Consider the following 13,668-nt stretch of genomic DNA (forward strand, 5'->3'; position numbering starts at 1 on the left):
CGTACAACTCCGGGAGTGAAAACAGCACTTATAAATAAATTAAACACGAAAATGATGCTATTCTATCAGTAATTTCAGTTGTTTTAGTTAGTTTTAAAAACACACAATACAGTTCCAGTTAGTCAAGTTTTTTCTTTTAATTATCGTTTTTTATTAGATTCGGTTAACACAAATGTTTTTTCACCTTCAGTTTTCGTTATTTCGTTCGTTTTCGTTAACAATAATAATTGGTTACTTAGCAACATTGTGATTATCACACAGAGCTTTATATAAAATTAAAATATAATTAAAAAACAGATGCCTATATCTCAGACTATTTCGAGTCGGGCAAGCCTCGGGTCAGGTCAGGTTCGGGCAGAGAATCTAAGCTCTACTCTCTCTCAATGTAGCTTGCTTGGTTGCACACACATGGTTACCATGTGGTACCATGGTTGCTAGCCCATGACAGCAGTGACGTGCAAACGCTATGGCCCAATGTGCTTGGGCAACTGCCCTTTTGCCGTCCTTGGCTGATAGAATGCATGTTGCCCATTCGATGCCCAGGTCAGTGGAGAACAGAGAGGAGATACAATGTTGGTTCATTACTTGCCATTAAGTACATTTAAAGGCTTTACATCATCAGTTCCCTTTACATTATTACATGTACCCATGAGGATGTTCTTAAAATGGGTATTTCATCAAGATGTTTTCATGTTGGTCGTTCCCTCCGCTATTTTTTCGACGCCACCATGCAAAGGTCTTTTCATGCGGTCCTTCACGATCATGAAATCAGGTTGTGTCTTCCTGTACTGTTCATGAAATACCTTGACATGGTCCTCAACAGATGTAGCATCCTTTCCAACAATGCATGATTTCTTTATCAGAGACACAAGTACTCAGTTCACAACAAAAAAGTAAATAATTACATTTTTGCCCTATTGCCAGGTATCACTAGGTCCATCTGAAACATCTCTTTAAACTTTCTGACCTCTGTGTCGTTGAGAAGCAGCGCCCGTTCTGCCTTGAACTTCCTCTTAAGTGACATATGCCAGGTATGCTATTGATAAACAAGTCAAAACATGCATATTTTCAGTAATTGCCACATAATAATAATAATAAACAAATATTTATTATTACATTTAATTATGTTTTTTACTTTAGACTAAAACAATAAAATGCTCTAATTTTGTTACAAGCAATGATTTAGCACAAACTAAAAATACTAATCACACCCTAATCAATATTCTTTCTTTAATCACAAGCATAAAACTTACTAAGAAAATAACACATCTGGTTTTCCTTTCTTTCAACTTAATTTCTTCCATAACCAAAGTGACTTTTTTTTTCAAAGATGTAGTTACAACAAAAAGACAAATAGAGAGTAAAAGACCATCTTTATTGTGGTGTTTTTTTTTTTTTAAATATGCAGTATGTACTAAGCCAAATAAAATTATTAATAACAAAAATAAATAAAATACTGCCTTTGTAATAAAAAGGCCAGTATGGCTGTATTTATGTTAAACATTCACATGAAATAAAAGGAAGTGATTTATGGCCTTTTTAGTGTTCAGTTTCCCTAATAAAATAAACAGTGCATTTAGAAACAAGGTGTTTTTTTAAATGGTGTAACATGAAATTGGTTTATACATGTCTCCTTCAAAACGTGTAAAGTACTCAGATATTTAGAAATACAAAAATACTGTACACCTTTTCAACATGTTTACTTGGCTAATAAACAAATTATCCTCTTTTCACCCTGTTCCACAATGCCTAGGAATCCACAGGACCAACAGAGCAGCTATTATTTAGGTGGTGGGTCATTCTCAGCACTGAAATGATTAGCAAGGTGTGTCTTATTAACTCATACCAGTACTGTCCTCACTAAAAGTTGTTGCTGGCAATGTATTGTGGCGTGAGGAGGCGGGGGAGTTGTGGGTCTGCCCCACGCCGGAGCGCAAAGCCATGTCTGTCCCAGCTGGTCCGCATCAGGACTGATTGAACAGCCAGCTGGGACGGGCATATAAACTGAGCCTCAGTACCTTTAAAAGTAATATTAAGTTAATTCTACAGACTCTAGAGCCCCATTGGGCCGTAGCTATGATTTAAGTTTGTTTTGGGTGTGGTAGAGGGCGTTGGAAACCAATAAAAGGTATGATTTGAGTTCATTTAATCCCCGTGTCTGTGTATCTCTGTGTGCTTCCTCCTTCCGGGTCACAGTGGTCACGCCCCTAACCCCAGGGGCCTACCACAGTGGAGAACAGAGAGGAGATACAATGTTGGTTCATTACTTGCCATTAAGTACATTTAAAGGCTTTACATCATCAGTTCCCTTTACATTATTACATGTACCCATGAGGATGTTCTTAAAATGGGTATTTCATCAAGATGTTTTCATGTTGGTCGTTCCCTCCGCTATTTTTTCGACGCCACCATGCAAAGGTCTTTTCATGCGGTCCTTCACGATCATGAAATCAGGTTGTGTCTTCCTGTACTGTTCATGAAATACCTTGACATGGTCCTCAACAGATGTAGCATCCTTTCCAACAATGCATGATTTCTTTATCAGAGACACAAGTACTCAGTTCACAACAAAAAAGTAAATAATTACATTTTTGCCCTATTGCCAGGTATCACTAGGTCCATCTGAAACATCTCTTTAAACTTTCTGACCTCTGTGTCGTTGAGAAGCAGCGCCCGTTCTGCCTTGAACTTCCTCTTAAGTGACATATGCCAGGTATGCTATTGATAAACAAGTCAAAACATGCATATTTTCAGTAATTGCCACATAATAATAATAATAAACAAATATTTATTATTACATTTAATTATGTTTTTTACTTTAGACTAAAACAATAAAATCTAATTTTGTTACAGGCAATGATTTAGCACAAACTAAAAATACTAATCACACCTTAATCAATATTCTTTCTTTAATCACAAGCATAAAACTTACTAAGAAAATAACACATCTGGTTTTCCTTTCTTTCAACTTAATTTCTTCCATAACCAAAGTGACTTTTTTTTCAAAGATGTAGTTACAACAAAAAGACAAATAGAGAGTAAAAGACCATCTTTATTGTGGTGTTTTTTTTTTTAAATATGCAGTATGTACTAAGCCAAATAAAATTATTAATAACAAAAATAAATAAAATACTGCCTTTGTAATAAAAAGGCCAGTATGGCTGTATTTATGTTAAACATTCACATGAAATAAAAGGAAGTGATTTATGGCCTTTTTAGTGTTCAGTTTCCCTAATAAAATAAACAGTGCATTTAGAAACAAGGTGTTTTTTTAAATGGTGTAACATGAAATTGGTTTATACATGTCTCCTTCAAAACGTGTAAAGTACTCAGATATTTAGAAATACAAAAATACTGTACACCTTTTCAACATGTTTACTTGGCTAATAAACAAATTATCCTCTTTTCACCCTGTTCCACAATGCCTAGGAATCCACAGGACCAACAGAGCAGCTATTATTTAGGTGGTGGGTCATTCTCAGCACTGAAATGATTAGCAAGGTGTGTCTTATTAACTCATACCAGTACTGTCCTCACTAAAAGTTGTTGCTGGCAATGTATTGTGGCGTGAGGAGGCGGGGGAGTTGTGGGTTCCGCCCACGCCGGAGCGCAAAGCCATGTCTGTCCCAGCTGGTCCGCATCAGGACTGATTGAACAGCCAGCTGGGACGGGCATATAAACTGAGCCTCAGTACCTTTAAAAGTAATATTAAGTTAATTCTACAGACTCTAGAGCCCCATTGGGCCGTAGCTATGATTTAAGTTTGTTTTGGGTGTGGTAGAGGGCGTTGGAAACCAATAAAAGGTATGATTTGAGTTCATTTAATCCCCGTGTCTGTGTATCTCTGTGTGCTTCCTCCTTCCGGGTCACAGTGGTCACGCCCCTAACCCCAGGGGCCTACCACAGTATTTTCAGCTAAACAGCTGGTATTACATAATATTTTCCAGTCTTGCAACATCCAAGAAACAGACACATTTTTGTATTTGTCAGGATTTAATGTGGGAAAATATATACATTTCTTTGTAAAACTGCAAAAATGAACACAAAATACAAGCTAGTAAGTAATAGAGTAACACTGTAAAATATATCCAGCACAGTTATATGTAGCTGACAATGAAAAAGCCTATCATCAGAAACAAAGAACTCTTCTCCAGAAAATACTAACTAAAATGCACAAATATACCTTTTAACAGTGCAAAAACTTTCAAGCGAGGCATTTTTAGCAAGGATGGGGAGGATTACTCTGCAGAAGCTCATTCCATGAGGCACAAGGAACAACAGGACTTCCTGAGAATGCTACTTCCTGCTAGGTCACCTACTTACCACAATATTTTCAGAGAGCTTCATCTTCCTCATGAGAGCGGTTAGCACGGCGTCCACATAGCTAAAATTCTTCACAAATGAGTGGAAGAAATTAGCAAAGCTCTGGAAATGCTGGACCAGGCGCACCAGGTGGGCTGGGGCCAGTTCTCCACTCCCTTGATCTTGGTGTGGTCCATGCGCAGTAGGGAGGAGCTGGAGAACCCGTCGGACATGGGTGATTTGTTCGTCTAGAGACCAGCTGTAGATAAGAATGTCATCCAGGTCTCCCGGATGACATCCAAGGCCTCCCAGAGAACTTCATTGATGAACCCCTGGAAGATGGTGGAGGCGTTCATCAACCCGAACGGCATGACCAGGTACTCATAGTGCCCGCACTGGGTGATGAACGCCGTCTTCCAGTCTTCACCCACCCTGACCCTGACCAGGTTATAAGCACTGTGCAGGTCCAGCTTGGTGAAGATGGTGGCCTGCTGCAGTGCCAGGGATAGAGGTCTAGGATAGGATAGGGCCTCAACCCACCGTCTTTCTTCCCCACAATGAAGAAGCCTGTGTCAGCTGGAGAGGTAGATGGGCGGATAAACCCCAGACAAGGGGCCTCCTAACAATACTCCTCCATTGCTCTGCATTCAGGGCCAGAGAGGGAGAGCAACCTTTCCCAGGGAGAAGTTTTCACAGCTCAGCACAGCTCCAGTCTCACAACTACTGTTTTACAATAATATTACCTTAGTAAATATTTAAAGCCAGTAGTGAAATATAACTGTCAATAATATTTGATGAGGTTTAGGTTACCTTGAGAGTGAGTACATTACCTGTCAGAAAGTTACAAATATTTTATTATTTTCTATTAGTTATTGACAATCCATTTTAGTTATTTAAATCTAGGGCTGTCCCTAACGATTATTTTTTAAACGATTATTCTGACAATTATTTTTTTCGATTAGTCGACTAATCTAATTATTGAGAAACATATGTAAAATAATGATTATTATACGTTTTAAAAGGGAGGAATTCTACTTTTGAATAACACACTGCCTGGCCAAAAAAAGGTCACCACATGTACAGCACGTTGTTCAGATCTATAACGCTAAAAATGGATAAGCTCCCATACACCACAAACGTGTGTTGCACTGTTTTCTGTGACCACGGGCAAGTAGTTCTCAGCAGACCGGTGCACTGGCCGTTTCGAAACGTGTTCGTTTCAAATGTTTACTCCGACTGGCCAAAACGGTTAAGTTTAGGGCTGAGGGTAAGGTGTAGGTATAGAAAGCTTCCGTTTTGCCAATGAACGCTCATAACCGTGAGCACTGGTCACAAAATTCCTACGGTGACAGAAAACGGTGTAACACCGCAGCGCCGACGGCGCTAGCTAAAATAACTTAAGGCAGCTAGCGTAGCTAAACACCTGAACTTATTAAATATGCTACTGTTTCTGGAAACTGCGAAATGCCATGCACAAATATAAACCAAATTGTATAATTTCTGCCTGTGGCAGGTTTAAAACCTTTGGTAAACAGCCTTAAGTCTTTTTAAGGACACCCGCGGAGACCCTGATGTAAACGATACGTACTGTTTTGTCTTGATCCCATGTTGACATAGTGCTCCTGGATGTTTGCGCTTCAAATGCTCCTGCATAGCAGTTGTGCTACTGTGATAGGCCATCCCCATTTTGCACATATGGCAGAGGGCCACATTGTTGCCCTTTTGCGTGAAATGCTCCCAAACTTTAGATGCCCCCTGGCGTTTTTTTGTAGCTGGAGATTGCTCTCCGGAGTTCATGCTCTCCAAAGGCGCCACCATGTTTACGACGCGCCGACGCACGTTATGCAAATCGATGTATTTTCGTAATCGATGACGTTGATTATGCCGAAGCATCGCCCCGGCCCTATTTAAATCTACTGTAGTTAGTTAAATGTTGTAGTTAGCTTAGATAAGTACTGTAGCAAGTACAGGGGTGGGTCTGTTATCCTGTGTGTTCGCCTCTGTGTGCCTGTGTGCGAGTGATGACAGGTGTGGGGCATCTCTCTTAGGAGGGGTTATGCAGAGTGGTGGGCACCACTCTTTATCTACCATCTGGGAGACTCACAGCTAGTTTAGTGACCTTTGGGCTGTTTTCACACTGTAGGGTGGTTGGTTTTTATGCTCCTGGTGTTTGTAAATGCCCTAAGTGAGCCGTGCCCTGTTCAAAATAAAGAGCTTTTGGTTTGACCATGCTTCCCGAGTCGGTGTCTGCCTCACGATCGCCACAGTACATTGGTTGGCCATTTAGCTACAGGGTATATTGTGGTGACAATAACTGAAATATTTTATTCATTTTAAGAATAAGTTTCTTAAACAAAATAAATAATAAGTATAATATATAGTACAACAGTTTCAGACATTCAGTAGAAAAAAATCTGTAAATCTTTGTAATAATATTAATAATAATAATAATGAATAGAAATCCTGTATCACATAATGGATTTTAAGCTATCTACTTTCCTAAATATACACCAATGTACTTAGCTAAGTACAATAGTTACAACAACAAAATATATTTTTAAATATAGTTGTCTGACTACAGTAGATTTAGCTAACTAATACAGAGTAGGCAACAGCTAGCTAATAATACTAATTATATTAAAGATGCTTAATTCAAACTCCTTCTACCTATGGCATCTGCATTTGGGTCTAACCGCTTAACCACCCAGTAAACCTGACTGTGTGTGTGTGTGTGTGTGTAAGACAAAATGATAAATGTTGCAAATACAACTGTCATCAGATATTTTTTAAAGTTATATTAAACACTTATAAGCAGTACTGACGTAGCTGTGTGACAGGAGCTGTGCTGAGCTGTAAAATAGTAAACGTGGGCCTTTTCTGACCTGTGTGTAAACCTGATGTAGAACTACAAACGCTTCTTCATAAAGTAATAAAAGAGAATAAAACTGAAGATTTGTGCTAAAGAAACCCTCAGCCATACATGAATTACCATAGAAAATGAATGCGTGTCATTTTTGACCCATGTTGCTCATTAGAAGGGGTGTGCATATGTGCATAAGGGTTAAAGCTTGCTCAGTTTAAGCTTTGAGAATTTTTGTTATACTGCTGACTGTAAGATGTTTGGCTTTTACTAAACACAAAAAAGTGCAGAAAGGGAACTGAAACTCCTCCTCCTCTCCAACTTGATAAAACTGCAAAGCTGTGTAAAGACTGCAGCAGTGTTCACTGAAGATCAAATCAGACTGAATTTAACATGGACCTGAGGACCAGGATGCTGGGACCTCACCTCATTTTAATGCTGGGTAAATTAAATAGCGTTATTTTTTTCCTTTATTCTATTCAGTCTTCCAATTCTGTCAGAAGCAATAATGAAACTATTAAATTAATACTGCTGTTTTATTTGCATGTACAATGCCAAATCCAAAAAAGGTTGGGTGATAAATGAAGAGAGAATGCATATCAGTCAACAGTTATTTGCATATTTAATTATATAGTGACTTTTATTCAAACAAATAGAGTACAAAGATCAAAGTACAGAGTTCCTCCTGCAATTTTAGATTGTCATGGTCTAACATCTAATGGCGTTTTCACACTTTTTCATAATGAAATGATAAAAAATTAACTTTCTTATATTTTAGATTCATTGCACACCAACTGGAATATTTCAGGTCTTTTATTGTTTTAATACTGATGGTTTTGGCATACAGCTCATGAAAACCCAAAATTCTCACAAAATTAGCATATCATGAAAAGGTTCTCTAAACGAGCTATTAACCTAATCATCTGAATCAACGAATTAACTCTAAACACCTGCAAAAGATTCCTGAGGCTTTTAAAAACTCCCAGTCTGGTTCATTACTCAAAACCAATGCCGCTAGCTATCAGGAGATTTTGGAGAACTTCATGCTTCCATCTGCTGAAAGGCTTTATGGAGATGAAGATTTCATTTTTCAGCAGGACCTGGCACCTGCTCACAGTGCCAAAACCACTGGTAAATGGTTTACTGAGCATGGTATTACTGTGCTCAATTGGCCCGCCAACACTCCTGACCTGAACCCCATAGAGAATCTGTGGGATATTGAGAAGAGAAAGTTGAGAAACGCGAGACCCAACACTCTGTATGAGCTTAAAGCCGCTATCGAAGCATCCTGGGCCTCCATAACACCTCAGCAGTGCCACAGGCTGATTGCCTCCATGCCACGCCGCATTGAAGCAGTCATTTCTGCAAAAGGATTCCCGACCAAGTATTGAGTGCATAACTGAACATAATTATTTGAAGTTCGACTTTTTTTGTGTTAAAAACACTTTTCTTTTATTGGTCGGATGAAATATGCACATTTTTTGAGATAGGGATTTTTGTTTTTTCTTTACTTTTTTTTGCCAAAATCATCCATATTAAAACAATAAAAGGCTTGAACTACTTCAGTTGTGTGTAATTTATCTGAAATATATGAAAGTCTAATGTTTATCAGTACATTACAGAAAATAATGAACTTTATCACAATATGCTAATTTTTTGAGAAGGAGCTGTATGTGGTGTGATTAAAATGAACTCTGGTCTCTTTGTAACTTCAGTGCGGTTTTATTGAGCAGGTTTGAAAACAGAAATCGCACTCGGGTGCGGATCAAAAGAACCTGCTAGAGGAGGCGCCGGTCCCAAATGAACTCTGGAACGGTTCACTTGTGGTGAGAACGTGATCCGGTCTCGATCCGACCCAACTATTAAATATAGTCCATTTGATTGAGCTAAACTGCTCAAATAAAAAAGGTGCATTTTAAACTGATATATTAGCCAGATAACGCTTATTACCACAGCTTTGAACAAACTCTGTGTGCATGCACGCGCCATCTGTGCTGCAGTCACTGCTCACACTACTTTTACATCTGCACTGTACGTCCAAACACTGTGTTTATGCCTTTGTGAAACTAAACCAAACAGAGCGAGAAAATGCTCCCACTAAACAAACTCATCAACTGATTAGGAACAAAGAAACGAACTACAGGTGTGAAAACCCCCTGAGAGATCTTTAGCACAGTCTGACGGCCCTATTTTAGCAATCTATAGGCAAGCCTTCAACCTCGCATCGTGCAGAAATGGGCATTGTGCAGCTCAAAATACACAAAAGACATACACTAATTCTCTTAATTAATCAGGAATGTGTTTTGGGCGTAAAAAGTGAAATTAACCAAACAGTGCGTCACTTGCCATTAAGAGGCAGGTGCACATGGCGCAGCGCTTCTACGCTTCTTAGCAGAGGAAACTGATCTGCAAATATTTGAGTTCAATTCAGATATTAAACAAAAAAGGCTGATGTATCAAATCCAGCAGAGTCATTCATGCAGAGTACAAAACTCACTCTAATAGGTGTCTTTAGCTGTGTGCAAGCTCTAGCCAAAAATAATATTAATAGTAATAATTAGGGCTGTTAAATTAAGTAGTTAATTCATTTTAAATTAACACAAATTAATTGTCTTTCTTGAGGCCCAGCACTATTTGGTCCGTTTAAAATGAACTCTGGTCCGTTTGTAACTTTAGTGCGGTTTGATTGAGCAGGTGTGAAAACAGTAATCGCACTCGGGTGCGGATCAAAAGAACCAGACCGAGACCAGCTAGAGGAGGTGGTCTCGGTCCGGTACCAAACGAACTCTGGAGCGGTTCGCTTGTGGTGAGAATGTGATCCGGTTTCGATCCGACCCAGCTATTAAATATAGTCCATTTATTTGAGCTAAAACACAACAAAAAGGTACCCATTCTTTACATTGAACAATTGCATAAAAAAGACATGAATAAACATAAAATGATCAGTAAAAAAAACATTACACAAAATCTTTGAAGTTGGTAAAGGAAAAAATGCAGGTAAATTTATTTCCTTTTTGGACAGTTTTAATTTCCTTAAATAATCCCTTTATTATTTTTAATTATTTAAATTATTTTTAATGATAACACAATACTTACTACTGGCCCCTGTTCATTTATGTCCTGAGATGGTTTCATCAAGAAGAATGGACATCAGTACATTTTATTTGTTACAGCACTTCCAGTCAGCCAGCTCACTTTATCATACCAGAACAGCTGAAAATACCTGTTACTTTACCCACCTTTTCCACCAAATTAATCTGAGCAGTTTATCTGCCCTGCTGTTTAAACCTTAAGTTTTTCTTTGTAAGAAAGACTATCAAATGGCTTCTCCAAAATCTGTCCACAACATTAAAACTGTCTGACATTATGTTCAGCTTGCGATAGAAAAGAGTGATAGAAGTCAGAAAGAATGATAGAAGTCAGAAAGAGTGATAGAAGTCAGTCTCCAAACACAAGCAGCTACAGAAAAGCACCAGAAATAGAAGCTGGATTTGTCGCTAGTCGTTTTTAATAAAAAAAAAGCCCCTATAAGGATTAGGAAAGTCTTCGGTTCAACTCAGAACAGAATGAAAATGCTCCCAGCGCACATGTTTACACCCAGCGATCGCTGATTCGCTCATTTCGCTGTCAATCAAAAAGGGACTCCGCCTCAGACAGATCATCTAATCATCATGCAGAAGCTGAGCGTCCGGGCCGGCCGAGGCCAGCCCACTGCCCCATAGACCCCCAGAGACGCTGAGCGTCCGATGGGCGGGACAAAGCCCAGCATTTATCCAATGACTCGTCTCGTTTCGCTGCGCGCTTTGCTCCGCTATTGAAGTCTGTGCACTGTTTAAAGCGGTGTGAAGCTGCGGGAATGAGTAAGAGCGTCGTCACCAGTGATAAGAAGCTGATTCTGAACTAAAGTTCAGCGCGTTGTAGCGCATATTTAATCAGTGACATTTACACAACAGTATATATTTAATCACTTTTTTTTTTTTTTTTTTACATTTTAGGGGAAGCTGAGCTTCCCTTGCAGTCTTAGAGCAATCGCCACTGGTATATTTACTTCCACGCCAGACCACGCTCTCACCAATCACAGGACACAGCCTGCTTGCGTGTTTATTGGTGCGCATTTTGGTGACTAAACAGAGGGAGAAAACGCTCCAAGTAAACAAACTCATCAACTAATTCGGACCAGAGAAATGAACTACAGGTGTGAAAACCCCCCTTAGTTTAACAGTTCTGGTTACTATAAACATGATTAAGGGCAAATGACAGTGTAAAGCATCACCACACGGGCACTACTCAGCCCCCTTAATGGCACGCTTTCTCACTCGCATGTAACATAGTACAGAAAAAAAAAAAAAAGAGCAGCATTAAACTGATGATACAGACAAGCTTGTTTGTCTGAGTCAGGGCCAGCCCAAGCCTTTATGGCCCCAGTGCCACCACCTCAACACCAGATGCTTTATTGTTCCATGGGCTACACTGTGTGTGTAACATACCCATTATCATTAGCCTTATTTGTAAATAGCTTATATAATTCTGGTGTCATTCTGGCCTGGGCTCTCAAGTTTAGAAGACAGTTCAGAGTGAGATTTTGTTGATACCGGCATGGGTGGTGTTGGTGAGGGGTGTCATCGCACAGGGTTGGGCGGTTATGACTGGTGCTTTGTGTTGTAAGTGTTGGTTGCAGATTTGGATTTTTGAATTTTAAAACTGGCAAGGACTCAAGATTAGAGTTGCTAGACAAGCTCACAGACTCTGGTCAAACTGGTTAGCTAGTTAACATTTTTGTAACATTAATAAATAACAGCCAAAGAGTTGTTTATAACTGGAAAATGAAAAATGTAAAACTGTATTTTTTTTTTTATTTTTGTGCTTTGAGTGTTGAGTGAAAAATGTGAAATCCGACCCTTTTTAAATTACAGATTTGTACAAAACATAAAATTGCTAAAAACTAAAAACAGAAAAACAGTTCCTTTTTTCTAAAAGTGGAAGTCAAAATGAAGGCAATTTAATGAAATGTCCTACTGTACTGTAGGCTACACAACGAATATGATATTCCCACATTGTGTGTCAGTCTGCATCGTCTTAATTTATTGCCAGAATCACATAAATTCTACCTGGATATAACAATTTTTTTTTATTGGATATTGAGCAAGGTAAAGTGAAAAAAAATACATAGGCTAATTAAACAATCTATCAGCTCTTATACTGTAACTAATTAGTAAACTGATGAATATTTTAAATATACAGTTGCAAGAAAAATTATGTGAACCCTTTGGGATTACTTGGATTTCTGCATAAATTGGTCATTAAGTGTGTTCTGATCTTCATCTAAATCACAACAATAGACAAACACAGGCTGTGACCGAAATGTCTCCCTATTTACTAGTTAGGGCACTATTGAGTATGTCAGCCAAGGGGGAATTCGAACGTGATTTTGAGGGCACTAAAAACTCCCATAATGCATCATGATTTATAGTAAACATCGCTGCTTACTAAGTGAGCTAAATGTGTCCCAAAATGCATTGCGGGTCTCGCTACTAAGCAACAGACAGCCGAAGAAACGGAGCGGACAGCGAACCACCAGGGTTGCCAGATTGTTACAGTGGGATTCAGAAAAAAACAATTCACTGGGTGTGAATTGTCAAATCTGCCAAAATACTGAGAAAACCACCCACACAGCTGATGTTTGTCATATTAACAATAGGGTTTATTCCAACATGATCTTAACTAAAATACCATAAATATCTTAAATATCACTGATTACAAAAAAACGATATTTAAATGAGTTTATCTGCATGTTTGTATTATGTGTTTAGTGCATTGTATCATTGGACACACGGACCAAAGAAAAGTAAATAAAACAACCTTGCAAGCAATGAAAGAAATAAATACTCATATATAATAACGAACATAAACACAGCTTCAAATCAGCAGGACTAAAAGCTCTGTCTCTGCCAGATTGGATATCTAACTACAGCCCTGATGAGTTCAATTCCCAAACTCTTAGCACATCGTTTCCTCCAGAGAGTTTCAGACACAACTCGACTTTTGGCATGAAACCACCCAATCTGGCAACACCCGAGCCGGTGTATGCTGTTCATTTCAGGTTTACTTCATGTAGTTCAATATTGTGAGGATTATCTTTTAAACAGTGTAAATATACAGGCAGATAAATAACTTCATGATCAGCTCAGAGCTTCACTAACTTTAATTCAGAGCTCAGTTCAGTGTGTTTATGGAGTTTTAAACACAGCTCAACCCCCTCCCACCTGTGTGTGTTTATGCGACCGGTGCTGGCGCATGATAATGAGTTAGTGTCCGAATTCACTCCTGTTTTACCACTACTTAGTGAACTACATAGTGTCTCCCTAAATAGCACAAGGCTAATAAGGGAGTAGGGAGCCATTTCGGTCACAGCAACAGTCTGCTTAAACTAATACCACACAAAAAATGATATGTTTGCATGGTTTTATTTAACACAACATGTTAACATTAACAGTGAGGGGAAAAAG

Source organism: Astyanax mexicanus, chromosome 19 (assembly GCF_023375975.1).
Source record: "Astyanax mexicanus isolate ESR-SI-001 chromosome 19, AstMex3_surface, whole genome shotgun sequence".
Taxonomy (NCBI): Eukaryota; Metazoa; Chordata; class Actinopteri; order Characiformes; family Acestrorhamphidae; genus Astyanax; species Astyanax mexicanus.